General features: G+C 38.2%; 1 long non-coding RNA gene across 2 annotated transcripts in view; it reads right to left on the bottom strand.

The window, feature by feature from the left end:
* The window catches only part of LOC116074782, an 18586-nt gene extending 1933 nt beyond the window's left edge, over nt 1–16653 (bottom strand). The window contains exons 1-2 of one of the 2 annotated variants that reach the window (XR_004112286.1): nt 16502–16653; nt 8112–8299 (exon numbers count right to left, since the gene is read on the bottom strand). This is a non-coding gene — a long non-coding RNA (uncharacterized LOC116074782). Of the gene's footprint in view, nt 1–7938; nt 8300–16501 lie in introns of those variants that run through there. The other variant, XR_004112287.1, reaches the window with a different exon arrangement.
* Between the last annotated feature and the right edge of the window lie 7692 nt (nt 16654–24345).

Raw genomic sequence — 24345 nt, 5'->3', positions numbered from 1 at the left:
TGTTGTCCTCACTGCCATGCTGCAACCCCTCTGTGTTGTCCTCACTGCCATGCTGCAACCCCTCTGTGCTGCCCTCACTGCCATGCTGCAACCCCTCTGTGCTGCATCCATCTATGATCTCATTAGACCACACTACACACAGTATTTTTGGATTGTTAGTTTAATGATGCACATTAACAATTTGATTTTTTTTCTGCAAGCAACTTCTCAGCATTTAGGGCTACGTTATAAGGCACAAATCATTCATAGCTTCACCTCTGAATTCCCAGGTAGGTACTCTAAGGCAATAGCCAAAGAAACTTAATCGTTCATCAATAAACAAAACCAGGACACCTTGAGAACAGGCAAGAGCAGGGCCACTCTGCCTGGCATTACTAAGCCTTTCGTGACAGGCTTGTAAATGAGATGATAGGAGATGTAACATGTGGGCCTATCACTTGTTCAGCCTTCAGCAATTACTAACAGAGCAGTTGTTATAGCACTGGTCACAGGAGTTCCAAGTCCTTTGCTTAATTCTTTCTTTCTTTTGGTGGAGCCCAGAATTTTACAAATAAGGCTAACTGGAGAATAAGACATGCGCAAGAGGAGAGGATCTTATTTGGAGCAAACAAGCTGTGAAGACTAAGCAAGCCTCTGTTTAAAACATGAATAACAAAGAAAGTGAGTTTATGTTGAAGCATATATCGCCTGCTAATTAGAAATCAAAAAGGAGTTTCTAAGCCCATGTAGGATCATTTAAAGTGTGATTTCTAGGAACTGGGAAAGAGCCTTGATGTGTTTTGGAAACTAGTATGCATCCAGGGTTGAGCAACCAGTGCTAGGGTCTGTGGTTCTCCATCCTAATCCCTCAAGACCAAATGATCTTTTTTCTTTTACCACCCCACATGCCTGGAGTCTGGAAGCTATCTCTTTCAGTAATAGAATCTCACTGAAGCATGCATAAGTGCAGAGAAATGGTTGATGTAGACACAAGGTGACATCCTCTAAGTAAGCATAACAATCTCATTGGAGAGGGAAAAGCAAAGAGAACAAGGACTGCTGAAGAGCCTTGTGCTTGTCATTCCCAGCTTGATGGCCACAGACCTCTTCCAAGAATCCCCTCTTCTTTTTCAATAATGTAGAAGCAGCATCAAATTCCATTTGTCTTTGTCCACATTGTAGTGACTAAAAAGGGGGAGGTGCTGTTTTCCCTGCCATCCATCTTTACTTCAACTCTGGCTTTGTTGCTTTTCTTCAAAGGTTATAGGAGAGATCACAGAACAAATTCTGTTGTAATCTTCCCCTTGCAGTGTGTTTCAACTTGGGTATGCACATTTAAGAATTTAGAAGAATAGTGATATTATATAGCCAACTTTTTTTAAAAAAATGTAGTCAGACAATGGTGGCACATGGCTTTAATCCCAGCACTCAGGAGGAAAAGGCAAGGAGATCTCTAAATATGAGACCAGCTTGATTTACAGAGTGAGTTCCAGGACAGACAGTGCTACACAGAGAAGTTGTATCTAAAAAAATGAAAAATAACTAATTGCACATATTGGTCTTACCTAAAAGTAGCTCTATTTCTGAATTTTAAATACCCATTTCAAAGAAAGTTTCTTTAAGAACCGGTAACATGACTCATCAGATAAAGGCAAATGTAAATTTTTGATGCAAGCCCAGAAACTTGAGTTCTATCTGTGCAACTCATATTATGGAATACAAAAAATAACTCCACAAAGTTGCCCTCTGATCTCCATGCATAAATGGTCATGTTAAATGGGCTGTGCACACACGTGCATGTGCGTGCATGCAAACACACACACAACATTCGAACATTAACTTTATAATAATGAAAAAATTAAATTAAGTGTGTATGTGTAGATGTATATGTATGTATGTGGTATATATACAAATATATATGTGATAGTTTGCACATGTGTTTGTGGTATATGAATAGATATGTGTGTAGTGTACGTATGCATGCACAGTGCAAGAGTTTTATATATGCATGTGTATGTGTGTGTGTTTGCATGTGTGTGTAATTTATAGTATGTATTTGTGAATGTGTGTGTGTGTGTGTGTGTGTGTGTGTGTGTGTACTCCAGGGAACCTCCTCATGAAAATTGAATAGCAAGGTAACATATTACCTGGTCATAAAAATGTAAGTCTGTATGAATCACTGTAAGCAAAATACTATGACCCAACCACTTTGATTCTCAAGTTCCATCTTTTTGAACATACAAAATAAAATACACTATGGGAAGGTGAAAATAACCTTACAAGAAAAGTATCATTCAATCAGTACAACCACAGAATGTGCAGAATTTAAACCTGTCACTAATAAAAATGAATTTGTAATTATCTTCTTCTCAATTGACTGTCTTCAGTTAAAATAGTTTTAGCATGAGTTTGTTGTAAAGTTTTTAATGCAGGATAGAAGGTAATGAGCTTAATATGACTATATTGAGTTCAGTTATTTATTAATGCTTCAAGAATTCAAAGCTTGCCTTGAAAGAGGGAAAACAAGTTGCTTCTGAGGTATTTCTCTCAGTTCAAGAAAATACTCCATTTAACTCAAAAGTAGAGAGAAAGCATATATCTATGATAGGCTATATGCCTTAAGTTTAGGTCAGAACCCAGATCTCTCTGGATGATTATACCCTGTCATATCCATGAGGGTTTCCAATGCATTGTGAATGTCTCCCAGCCTCTTCATCCCTCCCTCACAAGACCCTGCTCTTCCATCTATTTTATATGAGTTCATATAGATATCTCTAAGTAACTTGTGCTTCAAAATGTTAGTCATTAAAAAGTAGCCAGAAGCCAGAAAGGGTGCCCGTTCTTAAGACTGTACTTTATGTTAGCACAATGAAGAAATAAATGGACGCCAATAATTAAAATATAAGAATATAGGAAAGTGACAACAATGTAAGAAAGTAAGGTGGGAGATGAGAAGATGCCTACGGAGTATATAACTGAGTAGAAGACCCTTCCCCTTTTAAGTTACATATTTCATTGTTTTTTCAAGTAGAGGAATTTTGACAGTTTTCCTAATGAATAATATATACACACACATCCAGTCTCAGTATGTTTAATGTATATAACTCACTGCATTCAAACATAAAGCAGCTTCATTGCTTCATGTGAGCTACTAGGAATACCAATCACCTCCAAAATTTTCCTGTGTCACTTTGTGTATGTAACTTTGAATGTACCTCTGTGTGTGTATGTTTATGTAGGTGCATGTTTGTGTGTATTCAGAATAGAAAACACGAAATCTATTCTCCTCAAAAACATTTCAAGTGGAGGTCAAAAGAGATGGTTCAGTGGTTATGGGCACTTTCAGAGTTCCAGGGTTCAATTCCCAGAACCCATACAGTGACTCATAATGATCTGTAACTTCAGTTCTAGACAGCCCAGCACCTTCTTTTGGCTTCTGTAGATGCTGCACGCATATGATACCCAGACACACAAGGAGGCAAAACGCCCATATGCATGAAATAAAGCAATGTTTCAAGTGCACACCACCACATTGTTTTTAACTATAAGCACTGTTTATAAGCAGCTCTATAGCCCTTGCTCATCCTCCATATCTAAAACTGTAAACCAGTGTGGCTCAACTTCTCAGTTCCCTCTCTGTAACCTTCATTGACTCTTAAGGGGGTTTTCATTATTGTCTGCAACAGTTTAGATATGACCAACACACAGTAAGCTGTCTGTGCTAAAGTGCATAGCTATATAAGTTTGACCTTTTGTGCACAGCAGAGAAACGATGATAGTAGTTGGCATATCCATCACCCCAGTCAGCCTCTTGGTATCTCTCAGCCAGTGCTTTTTCAGACAACCTCCCAGTTCGGCTCTCATCTCTGCATCATTTTCCTTTTCTATGCTATTATAGGAAGAGAATTTTATGTTATATATTCTTTGGTGGGTGCATCTGGATTCTTAATCTAATAGAAAAAAATTAAAATTCATCTGTGTTGTTACCTAAATTAATTTATTGTTTTAATGCTGTGTGGTATTACATTATATGACTATCAAACCTTAGAGTTCCCTATATTAGCTATTACAAATTGTAATATCCTTTAACAAGAATGATTCAAGTCCAGAATTGCTTCAGAATGTTTTGATACATATAATGAGATATATTAGAAATAAGGCTCAAATTTAACCACAAGATTTATTCATGTTTCATAGAAGGCATATGCCTTCTATAGAAAGCTTGAAAGTTAATTTCACATACGATCCAAGCAGACCTATATTTGGACAGTAACCTGACACATGGAGCCAGCATCATTAGGCATCCTGTTTCCTTCTCACAACTACTTTCCAGACTAGAGAAGCAAAACTAACATGTCTGAAGTGTTATTGTGTCCACTTCCTTCACCCAAACAATATCCTGTATTCGGCATTTTGTCCTAAGTAGAAAACCTGTCTCAAAACACTTCTATCCACCCAGCTGTGTGACTGGCTGTCAGCACCACATCTCTGCAGGTTTAATGGAGATAATCCAATAAAGAGTATGCCTTAGAAAGTAGTGAGTAGCTTTGTAGTTCTACAGAATTAATGTGGGCTATAGAAAAATCTATCCCCTAAGCATTTGGCTAATTACATACTGTCAGAGAGGTTAGCATGCCCTTTGTTCTTGCAAAATCAGTTAGAATAAGCCATTAACTTTCTATTAGACCAGCATTAGTGAGTTCAGTGTGTTGGTTCTCTTCTGATAGAAAATTTATATGCAATAAATAATTTAACATTGAAATTTACATTACACAGAAATTTCCTGGTGGAATATCAGGGATTATTATCTGAAACAAATTACAGGAAAAATTATCTTTTATACAATAATCAGACAATAAAGGCCAGGTTTAGAAAATCATTCATTAGACCAGCAATCCATAAAATGACAATAGTCACAATTAATTCAAAAGAAAAAAATTCATAAATTTTTCCATTTAAACATTGACACAAAATTGTAAACTGCATTTGGAAAAAATCTGTATGGTTTTGTTTTTAAGAAAAGCTAACAAGATCAAAAACCATCATAGATTTTTATAGTTACTTTCTTAAAATTATTTATATACCTTCAGCAAAATTTTAATCCTTGCCTACAAATAGGATCAGTATTATAGCTTACTCTGGAGAGTTGGCATTATTACATACACCAGAAAAATGCATAATAGTATCTATGTAAGTGTATATTACCAGAGAAGTAAAACATATGCCTTTCTAAATTTGGAAATATTATGCTATATGCATTCATCTCAATATAATTCCTTTCCTAATAGAAATCCTAACAAAAATATCAGGTTCCATTTGGGACAAGATATAGTAATGAGGATAGATTCCCAGAAATGTTTTGTAATTTATGGCTATTACTTGAAAAAATTCAAAAATGTATGATTGCTACATTAAGCAATTAATAAAATATTATGAAATTAGGATAGTAAGAGAATGTAATTATTCAGTAATTATTTTCCTTTCCTTTAGTCAAGCATCACTCAAATGATATTCCTTTTTAAATAGCACAAATGTGACCTTCCTTTTGGGATTGAGAGGAGCTTCAAGCAAAACCACTCTGGGTATAAAAAGTGAGAAATATTTCTTCCACCCACACTACCATCTACGCCAAGGTTAACCAGATCAGGCAGAAAATTACATTCCAGGACAAAGAATTCACCCACAAAGCAACAAAGAAAAAGCAATGCATCGATGTCTTGTATCAGAAGGTAACATGTACCAGATATGTACCTGGAACACATAACCAGCACAGAGCCAAAGGATCATGGGTTCTGGACACATTTCCATATCTGTTAGTCACCGGCAGCATCACAGAGCAAAGAGATAGCAAAGCATAGGTTTACTTTTCCCTTCCCTTCCTCCAAAACTTTAATGACAGAAATAGTTAACTGCTCTGAGTGGAATAACAAAAGCATTATAAAACCCCATTGTTCACACTTTCTGCATCTTCAATCTCTGACATTACAAAGATACACGAAGCCTCTGTATGCTGCCAGTCCTGAACAATCCACTAACGATGAAGAGCCAGATGGGGTCAGACCTGCTTTAAGAGGAACACAAAGTGTAGTCTCTGGTTCTGACATGGAGAGAAAGGGACAGATGGAGAATGTCCAGCACTGTCGTCTTTATCCCAGGACATAATTACTATCTGCATGTTCCCTTGGACAACAGGACTGATGGAAATACCTTTGAAGTAGGACTGTCAATAATCACCTAAGGATATCAGATGTCAGCCAGATCTAACCAGATGAGTTCTCAAGTTGCAAGTGTGTAAATAGGACGGCAATCAGCATTTGATGGGACTTAGGGTTTCCTATAACCTTCCTAGTTTGTGAAATGGTGCCATTTCCCACACAATGCACTTGCAATGATGGCACAATCTATTAAAACTTACAAAGAGCCTAGACCAGTACCTGGGACATATACTATCATGTGAGTATACACATTCACAATATTGTTATCATCATTACCAGTTGTTTGTATATGATTCTACTGAATGATCCCCGATGCTCAAAAAGATAGTTTGAAAAGTAAGTTGAAAAAAAAAATTTTTTTTTTTTTTGGTTTTTCAAAACAGGGTTTCTTTGTGTAACCCTTGCTGTCCTGGAACTCACTCTGTAGACCAGGCTGGCCTCGAACTCAGAAATCTACCTGCCTCTGCCTCCCAAGTGCTGAATATTAAGTGAGAATTTTCTTGTTTTATGTGCATTTCCATTCCTAACAAAAGTCCTTCCTGATATTTTACAAATGTCTGTCATTTGATACAGTAGCTGCCATCTAATACACTAATATGTTTAACAGCGGACCAAGCAGAGCAGGTGCTGGACCTTTCTTGCATCCTCGCTGGCCCAAGGTCTCCTCATCCTCACAAACAGATGGGATTTTCCATATTTTGGTGATGACTGAAACCATAAAAGCTAAGGTTTAGATTTACCAGAACAATGCAACTTGGGGAGATGGAAGATGTTGAACCAGGATTCATACCCAAGTTAGGTTGCCTGAAAAGTATTCATTCCCAGTTGCTCACACCATCTTACCTCATCTATCACTGTCACTAGTTCACATTTCCCTTCATTCACCATTGATACATAGGTGGGGTCAAATGGATGCTTCTTAGAGAGCTTCCTATTCCTTCTCTTTTGAGGAGCCTGATCTGACAAGTAAGAAATAGCTAATTATGATGAGCTTTCAAAAGTCACTTACCGTTGGGCCCCATTTGGCCCAGGTTTGTGCCTTTGAAGACAAACCCGAGCCTGGCTTGAGTTTTGTAAACTGTCTCAGTCACTTCTGTACTGGAGTGACTCAGCCTGCCTTTACCTAGCTCCTGCTGACATAGAGTAACTTTGTTGGCTCTATCAGTCACCCCATAGCCTTTGTCAACTTCCCCTCCCCCTATGTCATCTCACCTCAGCGGAAAAACTCCACCTCCTATCTCAACTCAGCGGAAAAACTCCACCTCCTCCGAGTTCCGGAGTTCCTGAGAGCTGTGACACTCACCATCCCGCTCAGCCCTGAGAGGCTCAGTTGGACCAGGTTCTCTCTCTCATCTGGTTCTGCCACAGAGAGGCCAGCAACTTACAGTCCTGGATTGACACTAAGGGCACTCACTGCCCAGTCAGAAGATCTGACTTCGGTCCTTGAAGCAAGGAAGCAGGTTGTCCTCTGATTTCATTTGCACCATGCCCCACATATGCCCCACCACACCCAAAATGGATACATATCATTTAAAATGTCATTCTTATGCCCTAAATTCCACTCCAAGTTTTCAAGGAGAAATGGAGTTTTCCTGTATGTACTCTAATATAAATACCTACTCTTAATCCATTCAGAGTCTCTCATAGACACAGATGCAGTGTCTAGATATTGCCAAATATTATGCTGTGAATAAAGCCACCCATGTTGTGTATCAGTGGTCAAAAATTCTAGGAAATAAAAATGTATGCAATCACAAGGATTTAAACCCAGATTTAAAATATTAAAAAGGTGATGTGACTAAGATTCACTTGGGAAGATGAGAGATATCAAGTAGGATACTTCAGAAGGACATGTTACAGGTTACAAAGACAAACTTTAGCTTCAATCAGTTCAACCAACATTGTCTAACTACCAACCAGGCTCAGGGTTATGAATGGACTGAACAGAGTGCCCAGGCAGCACCTGCTCATAGCTGCGCCCAAATCCACCACACTGTCTCAGGGGAGGCCTCTTCCAGATGTCCAGTGCCTGTGATCTTAATTTGCTGAATTTTCATTTCTCCCCTTTCAGAATTACTTGGAAGACAGGAATTGGACTTCAAAATCTGAGAAAAAAAAGACACAAAGGAGGAAATAATATCCACACAGCCATGAGGTCAGAGGTCTAGTTATCTCTAACTTCAAACTGTTCAAACTCTGCTTGGACAAAACAAAATGTTCCTCTGACACCAAACCTTAGCAGTCAGAAAGCATTTCACCACCACAGCTGTCAAAGCTGTTTCTGGAGTTCCTTTGCAGTTTTGTTACTGTGTGGGGATTTTAACATTTAGGAACCTTAGGGTTGCTTTTTCCTCACACCTTCTTATGGGTTCACACCTTGTTCTGCTACTGCTTATGTGTGTGTCCTCTGAAATTTTTCAAATTCTTTAGGCCTAAAAATTAGGAGAAATTAATGATGCCAATATCCTTATGCTTATTGTGAAGAAAACACACACACACACACACACACACACATACTTCTTGTCTTGCACACCTCTTCCAGACACTGTTGTCTATTCCAGCCCTACCTCTCAATCAAGCCCTACCTCTCAAGGATTACCCTGTGAGCCTGTAGAGCATTGGCAGTAAGAACCTTCTAACTTTACAGAAAGTCTGTTTCTGGGATCATAGCTGCTCACCAGTCTAACTGAACTGGGGCTACTTTCAGATGTTCCATTTCTACATCAACACTGGGTTGTCTCAAGACTGAACCCCAAGCACCGTGCAGCTAGTCTATACTCAAACAAGTTGCTATTACAGCACCTAGGTATGCCTGAGCTCCCTGGCAAAACCACAAGCATGAGGTTCTTCTCCAAGAACTAATACTACCCTAGATATGTTCACTGAGAAAAGCAACTAAGGTGGCACACAAGACTGAATTAAAAGTTGACAATTACCAACCAAAGAGTATGCATGGAGGGACACATGGTTCCAGCTGCATATATAGCAGAGGATAGCCTTATCTGGCATCAATGGGAGAGGAGGCCCTTGGTCCTGTGAAGGCTTGATGCCTCAGCATAAGGGAATGCTAAGGTAGTGAGGTGGGAGTGGGGGTGGGTGGGGGAGCACCCTCATAGAAACAGAGGGAGGGGGATGAGACAGGGGGGTTGTGGAGGTGTAACCGGGAAAGGGGATAACATTTGAAATGGAAATAAATAAAATATCCAATAAAAAATGACAATTACAAATATGTTTAAGGACCTCAAAAACCAAGTAGATAAATGCTGAAATGTAGTCTACAAAAATACAAAATATCAGTTAAGTTAGTTGATTAAAACAATCCAAAATATGAAAATAAACTTTATAAAGTGATAGAATTTTGGGAGAAAAGCCAAACTGAAATAAAAGATGAAAAAACAGTTTAAGAAGTCAAAATAGATCAATAATAATCCTCAACAACAGAGAGGTTTGGTTGAAAAGAGAATACAAGGTTTGAAGACAAGGAAGAAAAGTTAGATCACTGAGATAAAGAAAATGTTAAGTCTAAAATGTCCAAAATCTGAGCATACAAGAACTCTGAAGAATACCAGAAAAAGACAGAATAAAATATAAAACTTCCTAATCTAATTAGAGATGCCTATTAAGGTGCCAGAGGCATATAAAATAGCAAGCAATATAGGAAAACAAACATGACACATTATATAATCATCAAAAAAATAAAGAACAGAGAAAAGATCGTAAAAGTAATAGGGGAGAAAGACTGGGTCACACCCAAAGGAAGCCGCATCAGACTAGCCTCTGAGTTACGAAGGGAGACACGAAAGGCAGAGGGGGTTAAGCTGATTAAGTCCACAGGTTGTAAAAGACTGCTGTTGCCAGTCCAGACTACTATACCCAGAATGTAATTAAAGATTAAGAAAGGTTTTCCACAATGAAGACAGATCTGAGGAATTTATGACCACTAACCAAGCCCTACAGAGGACACTAGAAAGAATACATAGGTCTGAAGAGAGTTAAGTATGCAAAAAGGCACAGGAAATAAAATCCTAATTCTAGTTCAGTTATTCAAAGAAGTCAAAAGAAGACAGAAATAGCAAAATGATGGAGTTAGTAAACATTGTATCATTTGGGATTCTCTAGAGGAATAGAACTGATAAGGATATATATATATATATATATGATATGTAGATAGATAATATAATATTTCTACATGAGAGAAATGATGTATATTAATCATGCATACATAAATATTTTATATATACACACACATATATGTATATACATGTATACATAGAGAGAGAGAGAGAAGGAAGGAAATTATTAGAATAACTTACAAGCTGTGATCTAGCTGGTCCAATAATGGCTGTCTACCAATGGAAAATCCAAGAATATGCTAGTTGTTCAGTCCATGAGGCTATCTCACCCAGTCTTCAGTATATATCGGAAATCCAAATAAGTAGGCTCTAGTGCCAGTGAAGGAATGGATTTGCCACCCAGAGTGATGGACAAAGAGCTAAGCTTGCTTCTTTGATGTCCTTTACATAGGCTGCTGCCAGAAGGTGTGACCTAGAGTAAAGGTATGGTCTTCCCAATGAAAAAGGCTGAGATTAAGGTAGGTCTCCCCAGTTCACACGATTTAAGAACATCCCTCACAGATGTACCCAAAGGCTTGGATTTTAGTTCATTACACATGTGGTCAAGTTAACAACCAAGAATAGCCATGAAGGTATTCGATAAATAATTACAGGTAATAGTAATAAATTCAGTTCCTCAAAAGCAGCACAGAATAAGAAGCTGGATTAAGAAACAGATTGGTTTAAAGAGAGAAATATTAGAGTTGAATTATATCATATATCAAATGGACCTCATAGAAATCTACATGTGCAAAATTCTACCAACACCAAATAATACACATTCTTCTGAGCAACTCATGAAACACTCTCTAAAATGAAACACATATTAAGAAAGAAAGCATGTCTCAACAAATACAGGAAAATTGAAATAACATCCCGTATTCTATATAATGACAATAACAAAAACTTGATTGTGGGTAGGAATAGAAACTGCAGAAGGCACACAGGTCTTGAATAATATACTACTCTATACACGCAACAAAAAACACACTAACTGTGTAATACACTACAAAATTATAATTACATCAAGGAAGAAATTAAGAACTAAATTTAAAAGTTCCAAAAATTGAATGAAAAGTAAAATATATGGAAAACAGTTTCACAGTACTGTGTTCATGTAAAAAATTTGAGAGATTAATAGTTTCATGGTTCACCTAGAAGCCTTGGAAAAAGGAAAAAATATGCACACATACATCCCCCAAAAAAGACAGAAAGAGATAATAAAAACTAGGGCGAACCAGGAATCTTCATCACAGAGGACTAACTCTCATAGTTCTAAAAATACTATGCAGGCTTCAAAGGTAGAAACATACTTCAAGTTGCAAGAGGGAAAACATGATCAGTTTCCTTACCCAGCTGTGATACCTATAAATCACAACATGCCACAATATCCTCTAGGATAAAATAGTAACACTTATATCTTGAGAAATAGTCAACAGTTATCTAATTGAATGCAAGGCCTACTCAACACAACATAACATGACATAACATGACATAACAGGACATAACAGGACATATAACAGGACATAACAGGACATAACAGGACATAACAGGACATAACATGACATAACATGACATAACATGAAGGAGGAAGGACTATTACTAGTTTCCAAAACCAATAAAAGTCTCAACTGCATTTTAAATACTTATTTTTATACCAAGAGATAAGTGTAGCTCCTCCCCCAATCAAGAGAGCTCCTTTGCAGCATAAATTCATGACTGCTCAAAATGCAGAGAAACAGCTGACAATGGGGTGCCAGCTGCAGTTGATACATAAACAACATAACTTCAGAAGGCCTAGAGAACATCACAGCAGAGGAGAGGGTCCACGAGTTATGAGGCAAAGGACCAGGGAGTCTGCTACAAGATAGTCTTTTCTGTGAGGGCATGGAGTTGAACCCATGAAATCTTAACAATAGTTTCACCTAAATAAGACTTGCATGAATAACACCAACTGACATGCTGGTGTTGATGAGGGAAATCTCACCTGGATAATGAGCTACAGACAATTAATTGCTGGTAAGAAAGGGTTAATCAATCTTCTTTAAGGACAAGCCCCTTGATAGGTAATCCAATCCCAAGTGGTCAGACATTATAACTAAAGAAGAGCTTGTTTGAGAGGTATTGAATGGGGAAAGTATAAGAAGGAAATGATGTAAATACAGTACTCGTGTGTGAAGAGCTGTTCTTCAGTTCATTGCCAGGCTTTCTGTGATGCATTGAACTTGGATATGTGTTGTTAGGATTGAAGCAGGATGCTTTGCCCTTTGTGCACATGAAGGAAAGATCAATCCTAGCTAGAATGTCTATTTCTCAAAATATGTACTTTCTATGTCATGAAGAGCATAAATATTTTTTCCTATTTTATTACACTAGCTTTGATTTTGATGATCTTTTCTCATCGACTGGTTTATGATGGTTTGTTCTTTTTTTTTCCAATATGCCCAGGTGCACCATTGAGCTATTTGTTTGAATTTGAATTTTTGTATTTTTATAACTTTATTTTTCAAGCTCACACAATTATTCAGTATATTATGAGTGACAGTGTACTACAACACTTGCATTTATTCATACTGTAGAGATGAACCTCTGCTGTCACCAACTCCTCCTCACTCACCACTTGAACCCTACCTCAGCTCCTACAAACATCTGCTTTATTTTCTGTTTCTTTAAATGCAATTCATTCAGATCACACATTTAGGTAAGATTAGCCAAAAATTTGTCTTTCTGTGTTCTCTTAACGTACTCCAAGATCATCTATGTTATATCAAGTAATAAAATTCTTTCTTTTAAGGCAAAAATATCTCATTACATACATACACTGTATCTGTGTATTTGGTCAGGGATATGCTCAAGTTAATTCCATATAATCATTAGTGATACCACAACAAGCATGAGAATACACTGATGATAACGGCACTCAAAATTTTTTCCATGAAGATGACACTGAGACTTCTGTAAATATCTACCAGGGATACCTATATATTTATTTCACTTTAGTTAATTTCTACATATTATAATGTAATTTAATTCTGCAATGTCCAATGGAATTTCTCTAATATCACATATCTAAGACTGTCCCCGCCCCAGTCTGTATCCTTGGCACATTCACTGAGAATCATTTTAATTGTTGTTCTTTTGTGTTGTGTTGTTGTTTTGTGTTTGCATCTGAACTTTCTACTGTATGTAATAATATATATGCCTTTTAAAAAATTTACTAGTGTTATGCTGTTTTGATTAGTGTAGTACTAGAGAATATTTAAAATATGTAATGCGATGCCTCTAGCTGTAGTTTTGTGCTTGACTGCTTTGAATATTTTCAATTTTGTTTTTATTCCACATAAGTATTACAGCTTTTCTTCTAATCTGTGAAAAAATGTCATGCCGTTTTGGTTAGGATTGAACTGAATTTGCTGATTCCTTTGCACTGCTTAGGCATTTTAGTAATGTTAATTATTCTGATCCAGGAACAAAATATGTCTTTATCTGTGTTTGCTTTAATTTCTGGTTCCTAGAGCTTTATTTATTGTTATTTCTAGAGCAAATATAAAATTTTAAAATACTCATGCAGGGTGGAGAGGTTAACAAAAGTAGAAAAGTACAAATTAGAAAGTATGCTTTATTTAAAAATTTAAAAGGGGTATTATATAAATGCATTGTACTTGGTTCCATTGTGTAAATGTATCTGCATACAAGTCTACAATGAAGATCTTCCTTGTCACTTCCTTGTCACTTCCTTGTCACTTCCTTGCTGCATTTCTTGCCTCCCCCTCATTACTCATCTTTCCTCCTCTAGACCATCTTGCCTTCAGTCCTTATGTTATAGTTATACATATATGATGTTAGTTACTTATGCAAAAATCTAGGAACCACATATGAGAAAAAACATACAATGTCTGTTTTCCTGTGACTGCCTTAACTCGCTTGATAATCTTAAGATGAGCACTTTTATTATTCTCAGTTTACAGACTTTTTTAAAATGCAAAAGCCACAGAACTACTTAAAAATGGATTTAAAGACTAATTAACTTCTTCAGAGTCATGTGAACTGGAGCTCAGGCAGAGTCCACAATCAACTATTCTCCGCCCTTATGAAAACTCATAGTAACAAAACAAAAAGAACATAATAAAACTAGGCTTAAAAGCAGTGAGAGCAAGGCTAAACTCACATAGGCAGACAGACAGACAGACAGACAGACAGACAGACAGACAGACAGAGGTGCTGCTGTAGAGTCAGTGGCAAAAGTCTTCTACTGACCATACTTGGACTAGAATTTACTACTTGATTTTAGAATCAATAGATACTCCTTTAGTGTGAATGTGAAAGGAATTGAAGAAGAAACCTAAAGAATGCATAAATAAATATTACCCTCACAGTTCCAAAACTCTTTAAAAGACAGAAAAAATACACATTTGGCAAATTAATGATAGATGAAAGAAAACGCAAATTCAAATGTACAAGCAAGCAACTTTGTCATGATTCGTGGAAAGTCAGTTCAATCCAGAGGATGATATGGAGACAGTTAATAACCATGGTTTTAATTATTAAATAAAAATTTACAGAAGATTGGCCAATGAAATAGCACAAGAAAAAGCACCCATTGCTAGGTCTGACAATGTGGGTTTGACTCCTAGGAACCCCATGGTGGGAGGAGAAAGAGCACACCTGTAAGTTGTTCTCTGAGCTCTACGTGCACACGGAGGCGCAAACCTCCCCAGACACACACACAATGAAATGTAATAAAAAACTGTTAAAGTAAAAACAGTATAGTTATATTGCATGGTTGAAAATGTTCTGGCACATGTCTGAAAGTCTTCTATCTCATCCCAATATTCCCACATCAATTATAGTTTACTGTATCCCAAGGCATTTAGTACTAATTACATATGATACAGAGTGCAAGAAAGTTATTTAGACTGTGCTAGAATTTGGCCCCCACCTACTTTTATTTATGTGCCTAGCTCTATTCTGTGCAAACAAAGACATGTGCTATGCCCATGTGTGGGACAGAGCACATTAGACAGTCTGAAATGTGCTTCTGCCCTCTAGTAAGTATCACTAGAGACTGGTCTGCATTCCAGGCCATGGTCCCCATGCTTTTCACTCTCCTTCACTTCCTCCACACCGAGGACCATAAGTCAGTGTATCTTACACTTTCCCGTAACCAAAACTGGACACAGTATAGAAGCTTCTAGTTCTCATCAATTCTGAGAAGACTGAAATTAAAGTAAACAAACATCATTTTTCTCTTAATACTTCATTTGTGAGGCAATTATATGTCTCAGTAATTTCTCATTGATTAAAACTATGTGTTGTGGTGGTTATCATTTCTATTCATCTTTTAATAGTGCTACAGCTTAGAGACTGCTCCACCAGGGGATCCATCCCATATATAGTCACCAAACCCAGACACTATTGTGGATGGCAACAAGTGCTTACTGACAGAAGCCTATTATAGCTGTCTCCTGAGAGTCTTTATCAGTGCCTAACAAATATAGAAATAGATGCTCACAGCCAACTATTGGCCTGAGCAGAGAGTCCCCAATGGAGGAGCTAGAAAAAGGAGACCCATAGGAGGAACAACAATATGATCTAACCAGTACCCCCAAAGCTCCCAGGGACTAAACCACCAACCAAAGAATATACATGCTGGGACATGGCTCCAACTGCATATATGTCAGAGGATGGCCTAGTCGGTCATCAATGGGAGGAGAGGCCCTTGGTCCTGTGAAGGCTCTATGCCCAGTGCAGGGGAATGCCAGGGCCAGGAAGAGGGAGAGGGTGGGTTGGTGAGCAGGGGGAGGGGGAAGGGTTAGGGAGTTTTTAGAGGGGAAACCAGAAAAGGAGATAACATTTGAAATATAAATAAAGAAAGTATCTAATAAAAATAATAAATGCTATCAAAATAATAAAAAATAGTGCTAATGTTTAAGATTTATACAAAGTTCTACATGTCCAACAACTACTTTATTCTCCAAATCCAATTATTTCTATATGTTCAATTTCATTTAAATTTCCATCATCTGTGGGAATCTTTTAGCTTCACTTCTCCATTTTCCTATAATGCCACAAAGAATATGTTAATTTATCATCTAACTGCTCAGTCATGTAGACACCTTTCTTTAACCAAGCCTGTGAAACTCCAGAAAACTAAAAGTTTGAAAGTTGTGTTTTCCATCAAGATTCTCTAAGTACCTTAGATGTCTCACTCTCAAACTGGTCCATGCCCAATTAATGTAAATTATTGAGGTTCCTCAGTAGATACATCAAGGCAATTTGTCAGCAATCTGCAAAGCGATTTGCCATTGCATCTGGCACTGACAGTTGGCAGCAAGAATACTTCACTTTCAAATGGTCTGGTGACAGTTGATAACTGTCATTCAGTTAGATCTTCAGTGCATCCCTTGTTAAAGTGAGACAAAAAAATGTGAAAACAGCAGAATCATGGATATGATGTGCACAAAGGAGGCCAAAAAAATAATTTATCCTAAATCCCAAGTTTATCCTGAGGTCATTCAGAACGTAAACATGGTGTTCAACTTACCAAAATATACTAAATATTTTTTAAATTCATCTTTAATGCTATTATTGACTTTATATTCACTATTGTGGCTTTAAAATAGCCTCATAAGTAAACATTTTCTTATTTTGAGGGCAGATAGAAACATTTTCCATCCTTTATTGGTAATTTTGAGAATTTTCTACTAAAGTAGAAGTAACAGAGACAAGGAGAATATGTGGACCTGAGTGCTCACGGTGGATAATTATTAAAATAGTCAAAAATTACTATCTCAACTATTACTACTTGATTTTAGAATCAATAGACATTCCTTTAGTGCTAATGTGAAAGCAATTGAAGAAGAAACTTCAGGGAATGCATAAATAAATATTACCCTCACAGTTCTCAAACTATTAAAAAGACAGAAAAAATACACATTTGGCAAGTTAATAAGAGATGAAAGAAATGTAACAAATGTTTTTATTCAATACATGTCCATTGGCACAGAATTTATTAACCATAATAGATAGGAGGCTGGGAGGACCCTCCACAATCCACCAGAGACCTGGGAGGTGAGAGACTATCAGAACTCAAAGGGAGGGACCTTAGATGAAACGCCTGACAGTAGGGAGAGGGAACTTATCGATAGGCACCTCCAGCAGGAGGGCATCAAGTGAGGGATGGGGTTAGCATCCCACAGTCACAACTGACGGATGGGGTTAGCATCCCACAGTCACAACTCTGACCCATATTTGTTCCTGACTGAAAGAATTACAGGGATGGAAATGGAGATGAGCCTGAAGAAAAGAAGGTCCAGAGACAGGCCCAATGTGGGATCTAGCTCAAGGGGAGGTCCCAAGGCCTGACACTATTACTGAGGCTATGGAGCACTCAGAAAAAGGGACCTAGCATGACTGCCCTCCAAAAGACCCAACAGGCATTTGAAAGAATTGGATGACACATGCTCCACTGTGTTCATAACAGCCTTATTTATAAAAGCCAGAAGCTGGATAAGACCCAGATGTCCCTCAACAGAGAAATGGATAGAGAAAAATGTGATACATTTACACAATGGTGTACTACGCAGTGATTAAAAACAATGAATTTATGAAATTCTTAGGGAAATGGATGGATCTGGAGAATAACATCCTGAGTGAGGAAACCTAATCACAAAAGAACACACATGGTATGCACTCTCTGATAAGTGGATATTAGCCCAGAAGCTTGGAACACCCAAGATCCAATCCACAAACCACAAGAAACTCAAGAAGAAGGAAGACCAAAGTGGATACTTCAACCTTTCTTAGAAGGGGGAACAAAATACCCATGGAAGAAATTGCAGAGACAAAGTATGGAGCAGAGACTGACTGAAGGACAATCCAGAGACTGCCTCACCTGGAAATCCTTCCCATATTCAATCACCAAATCCAGACACTATGTGCTGGCTGACAGGAGCCTGATATAACTGTCTCCTGAGAGGCTCTGCCAGTGCCTGACTAATACAGAAGTAGAGGCTCTCAGCCATCCATTGGACTGAGCACAGGGTCCCCAATGAAGGAGCTAGAGAAAGGACCCGAGGAGCTGAAGGGGCTTGCAGCCCCATAGGAGGAACAACAATATGAACTAACCAGTACCCTCAGAGCTTCCAGGGATTAAACCACCAACCAGAGTGCATATGATGGGATTAAGGGCTCCAGCTGCATATGTGTAGCAGAGGATGGCCTAGTTGGTCATCAATGGGAAGAGAGGCCTTTGGTCCTGTGAAGGTTCTATGCCCCAGTCTAGGGGAATGTCAGGGCCAGGAAGTGGGAGAAAGTGGGTTGGTGAGCAGGGGGCGGGGGGGAAGGAATAGGATTTTTTCAGAGGAGAAACAGGGAAAGGGGATATCATTTGAAATATAAAGAAAGAAAATATCTAATAAAAAAAATTTGTTGATAATGAAGTAGGTGTAAATATATAGGAAAACAGGTATCAAATTCAGACACAGTTATATTTGAAGATATATTATAAGTTGTCACAATTATTTGTAACTGCATCTATGGCACTCAGATAATGGTATGATTTTCAGATTTTTAAATAAACACAAAGATGATACTTTTCAGCTTAAAAAAAAAAGAAGAATCAGATACAGATATTTGCACCCAACCAGTGGATAGAAGCAGCTGATCCCTGTTGTTGAATTAGCAAAGGCTGAAAGAAGCTGAGGAGAAGGGCGGTCTTATAGGAGGACCAGCAATCTCAATTAATCTGAACCCCAGAAATCTCTCAAACATTGAACCACCAAACAGGCAGCATACACCAGCTGATATGAGGCCCCCAACACACATACAGTAGAGGACTGCTGGGTCTGTGTTCATTCAGAGATGATGCACCTAACCCTCAAGAGACTGGAGGCCCCAGGGAGTTTAGAGGGCAGGTGGGGTGTGGGATGGGGACACCCATGTGGAGACAGGTGGGGGGAGGAGGTATGGGATGTCTAACAGTCAGAGGGGGGATCAGAGGGGTGAATAAAATATGGAACGTAAAAAAAATTAATTAATAAAAAAGAAAGAAATCATGACCAGTTATAATCACCCATAATTATCAGTCTTGTTAATAAAATAAAGTTAATAAGAAAAGAGATTAATTAAAGGTCACTGTTATGATTAGAGAAGACTGGGGTAAATCAATCCTGTTAGGGAGCATAGGATAAGACTGTGATGGAGAAAGAAGAGCTCTATGAAAAAGGTTCAATGGGAAAAACTTAACTTCACCAAATGAAGAAGTATAGAAGTAAGGAATAATAGGAAAGAAACAAAAACAATATACCTGAAAATACAAAAGATAGATATTTTATATTATAGTTTTACTTGAAATGTTTGCATCATTCTTGAGATTAGATTATGTGATGTCTATTTTTAAATTTCCTGACTCTTAGAGCATAATTGTTGCTTCATCACATTCTTCCTTACTACTGAAGAATTTATCCTCACTCTCCCTTTGTGTCTGAGTTCTTATGAGGTCTTTTTCTCACATAAAATATATTGTGGCATGAGACCCTTTATGTTCTGTGTTTCAAGAATTCTAATTATTATTCAAGGGTCTTCTTAGCATTCTGAATAATGAAGGAGAGTAATACTCTTTAATCATTGCTTGATAGATTACAATCAGCATGTCTAGACAAAGTGAGTTGATGTTTTCCTCCCACAAAAATCAGCAAGCAACAATTATGCAGCTTCTCTGCAATTTTGCATGAGAAGCTTCAGGAATATCAGTAGCTCCAAGTCCTGCAACATGACAAATCAATTAGCATTCTCCGTCAAAATGGCTTCCCAATTGCCATATACGTGTATGAACAGTAATTTCTTACAATGAGACTACTACTTCAGTAATTCCTAAGTCTTTTTATAAACTTACAAGAATACTTGGTACTTAAGGACCTGAAGAATAAACTTAATTGTTGAAGGGTGCTTCTGTGAAGGCTCTATGCCACAGTGTAGGGGAATGCCAGAGCCAGGAAGCAGGAGAGGGTGGGTTGGTGAGCAGGGAGAGGCAGGAGGGAATAGGGAGTTTTTTCAGAGGGGAGACTGAGAAAGGGGATATCATTTGAAATGTAAATAAAGAAAATATCTAATAAAAAATTTAAAAAACAAAAAGCAAAACAATTTTTAAAATGTACTTGTTTTTTCCTAGTATTTAGTGTCACTGATGTGTTTAGGAACAAACTATGAGGTAAATAAATTTTATCTATTGTGAGTTTAGTGTAGTGTATCACCTAAAAGGTAAATAAGTTAGTCCTTTTTCCTGCCATATTATTTTTTTATTTTAATACAATGAGATTTATTTTACAAAATATTCAAGGTTGAGAATGTAGAGTTATGGAACCTAACATATTTTTAAAACTACTCAGTAATTGTAGGGAAAGAGAAGATGTACTGGAGTGAGATTTGGGTTTCTTGTTTAAATTGGATATTTTATTTATTTACATTTCAAATATTTCTGCTCTGCAAGCCCCCTATGGCATCCTCCCTTACTCTGCTTCTATGAGGGTGTTCCTCCACCCACCTACCCATTCCTGCCTCACCACCCTGGCATTCCTCTGCACTGGGGCATCAAGCCTTCACAGGACCAAGGGCCTCCCCTCCCATCAATGCCAGATAAGGTCCCCTCATCTCCTTCAGTCCTTCCCCTCACTTCTCAGTTGGGGTCCCTGTGCTCAATCTGATGGCTGGCTGAGAACATCCCTATCTGTATTGGTCAGAATCTGGCAGAGCCTCTCAGGAGACAGCTGTATCAGGCTCCTGTCAGCAAGCACTTCTTAGCATCAGCAATAGTGTCTGGGTTTGGTACCTGCATGTGGGATGGATTTCCAGGTGGGGCAGTCTCTGGATGGCCTTTCCTTCACTCTCTATTCTACTCTTTGTCCCTGTATTTCCTTTAGACAGGAGCAATTCTGGGTTAAAATTTTGGAGATGGGTAGGTGGGCCCATCCCTCAGCCAGGGGGCCATGCCTAACCTCTGGATATGGTCTCCACAAGTTCTCCCTCTGCTTTGTGGAGGGAGTATCAGCTATTATCATCCCTGTGGAGTCCTGGGAGACTCTTGCTTTCCTGGCATCTGGGACTCTCTGGTTGCTACCACCAGTTCCCCATCCCCCATTGCTACACACCTCTGTTCAATTTCCTGAACCTCTGTACCTCTCCATCTACTCCCATACCTGATTTTCCCCTTTTTCTCCCCTCCCCCTCTTCACTTCCTCCCAAGTCCCTCCTACCTTCTACTTCCCTTGATTATTTTGTTACCCCTTCAAAATAGGACTGAAACATCCACTCTTTGCTCTTCCTTCCTCTTGAGCTTCAAGTAGTCTGTGACTTGGATATTCCACACTCTTTGCCTAATATGCACTTATCAGTGAGTACATACCATGTGTTATGAACATACTGGAGCATGTGTCCTTATTACATGTTGGAGCATCTTCTAGGTATATGCCCAGGAGTGGTACGACTGGGTCCTCAGGTAGTACTCTGTCCAATTTTCTGAGGCACCGCCAGACTGATTTTCAGAGTGACTGTGCCAGCTTGTAATCCCACCAGCAATGGAAGAGTGTTTCTCTTTCTTCACATCCTCACCAGAATCTGCTGTCACCTGAGTTTTTGATCTTAGCCATTCTGACTGGTGTGAGGTGAAAGCTCCTGAGATGATGGTTCAGATTTCAGCCCAAACTCCTCACAGCTGCCCCTGCAGGAGATGTGTGCTCTATCAGGCAGACAATGCCCCAAGCTCCCAGCATTCTAGCTGGACCTTACACACAGTCATCTGACCACAAGCCAGGCTTGCCACGCCCCATACAATAAAAGGGGCGGTTTGCCCCCTCCTCACCCTCTTACTCTTACTCCTCTCCTATAACTCTTCCTCTCTCTTACTCTTGTTCTCTTACTTCATCTCCCTCTCTCTTACTTTTCTCCTCTTGCTCTCTTACTCTTCCTCTCTCTCTCTCTCCTCTCTTTCTCTTTTTTCTCTTCTCTTGCTTTCTTCCTCTCATTTTCTCTCTCTCCTTCTTCCCCTTTCCTTTCCTTTACTTAATTAGCATATTCTATCCTTCCTAAATAAAGTAACTCATTAAAAAAAAATTACCCCCTGAATTAACTGTCCCATAACTTAGGATGCTCCATTTACTTCCAATCACTTAACTCTCAAACCTATCGTCCTTCTCTTAATATTTATCTGAACTGAGTTTCCTCATGTGTCTATGATTAGATACCAAGAGGAATAGAACAGAAGGTCTATGATTGTTCAGGTAGCAACATATCTCACCCCAAGTCCACCCGATCGTTGTAACAGGTTGTAAGAGAACAAGAATTATGCACAGATACAAATTTGAACCAGTTGAACTGGGCATTCTGTTCTACCAGTCAAAATAAATGACAAGGCCAACTCAGAATCCCAGGATCTCAGTGTAGAAAAGAAGATTCCACCTGCCATTTCCAGGTAGGATAAGATAAAAAAAAAAAAACTATAGTTTTGAGTTTTTCAATTTGCCTGCTTTGCAGAACGATAGAGTTACATTTACTTCTAGTAATTTGTGTTTCATCTATACATAAACAAAACCAGAAACTGACATTTTTACTTAAATTGAGCTATAATTCTCCAATTATTATTATTTTTTATATCACTCACTTTGGAAATCCATATTATTTTCTCCAGTAATGTCTAAAAATCCCAAATATAAATTAAGACCATTTTTTCCATTGTGTCATTATGCCTAGCCATAAGACATTATCCATCTTTCACAAAAGGTTTTCAGAAGGAAACACAACATTAAATGTTTCCTGTTTTAGCCAGTTTGTCCGAAGGACCTAAAACCGTATCGCAATGACGAAGAACAGTGTTTGTGGTCCTGGTGTAATCACCCAGGCAAAAGCCGCTGGCTCCCGAGAGCACTCATTTGTGAATGCGGTTAAGGGCATAAAAATAGGAATGCCGATCTGTTGTTCCTTTTTCAAAACGGATTTGGATCGCTTTCGTGTATTTTTGGAAAACTTGCTCACTTCATCTTTTTGGCATTTCATTAGACTTTACGATCACAGAGCCAACTCTCCTGAAACAAAGCGAAACATGGCTCTTTGAAATAAATGTTGTCATTAACAAGCCATGCCAGACACAGTGACAGATTTGCAGCTGTAATGAATAACATTTCCCGCAAAGTTCTCCAGTCTGACAGAAAAGCTGTAACATTACTGCAGGCAACAGTAATGAAAACGAAAAGATTTATTGATGCAAGTGGATAATTGAAACCTCAGTGCTGTCACATGCATGTCGTCCTAACAACCAAACCACTACTCTGAGATAATATTTATCATGATACATCCTCTCTATGAATAAAAAAATCCACATGTTGAAAACATAGATTGTATCCCATTAAGTATGATTTAAGGGGTTTCATTGTAGACCAGTCTATCAACAGTAATAAATTACACAGTACTCAAACTTGCTCTAAAATTCACATTTTTGGTGAAAATTACTTTCTGCAGAGATACCCAATCAAAGTAGGCGGTTAACTCTGCTTTTAGTAGCAACATAAAGACTACATTTTCTAGTTCATAGGTAATTAACCTTGTAGTAAACTGGCATTTAGAGGGCTGAATTCCATAGTCTCAGGCCCATCTGCACCTTGATAAAACTTTCTTCTCAGCCTAAATTGTCATTTGTAACAAGTTTTCTCCTAAACATATAGTTCTATACTTATATAGGAAATGTTCTCTGTATAAACAATGCATGCTTCATATGAATATGTGTCATTACAGACATAACTTACAGAGACATGTGTTTTTCCCTAAGCTCTCTACCTGCCTTTCATTTGATAGTTTGGAGGAGCAATATGACATGTTTTTCCATATTAAAGGCAAGCATCATGAAGTTCTTCCTTAGTTTCTCAGGTAGAGTCATTGGGCATGTTTGTCATTCCTTTAGATTTAAGTTCTCCAATACATAAAAGGATTAAAATTGTCCTCCATGACTAACTTAGCCTAGTTTGTGAGGAAACTTCTCTGAATATGGGAAA

Source organism: Mastomys coucha, unplaced genomic scaffold, assembly GCF_008632895.1.
Source record: "Mastomys coucha isolate ucsf_1 unplaced genomic scaffold, UCSF_Mcou_1 pScaffold3, whole genome shotgun sequence".
In the NCBI taxonomy this organism is placed as follows: Eukaryota; Metazoa; Chordata; class Mammalia; order Rodentia; family Muridae; genus Mastomys; species Mastomys coucha.
The sequence above is the reverse complement of the archived record's forward strand: the minus strand, read 5'-3'. Positions and strand labels throughout refer to the sequence as shown.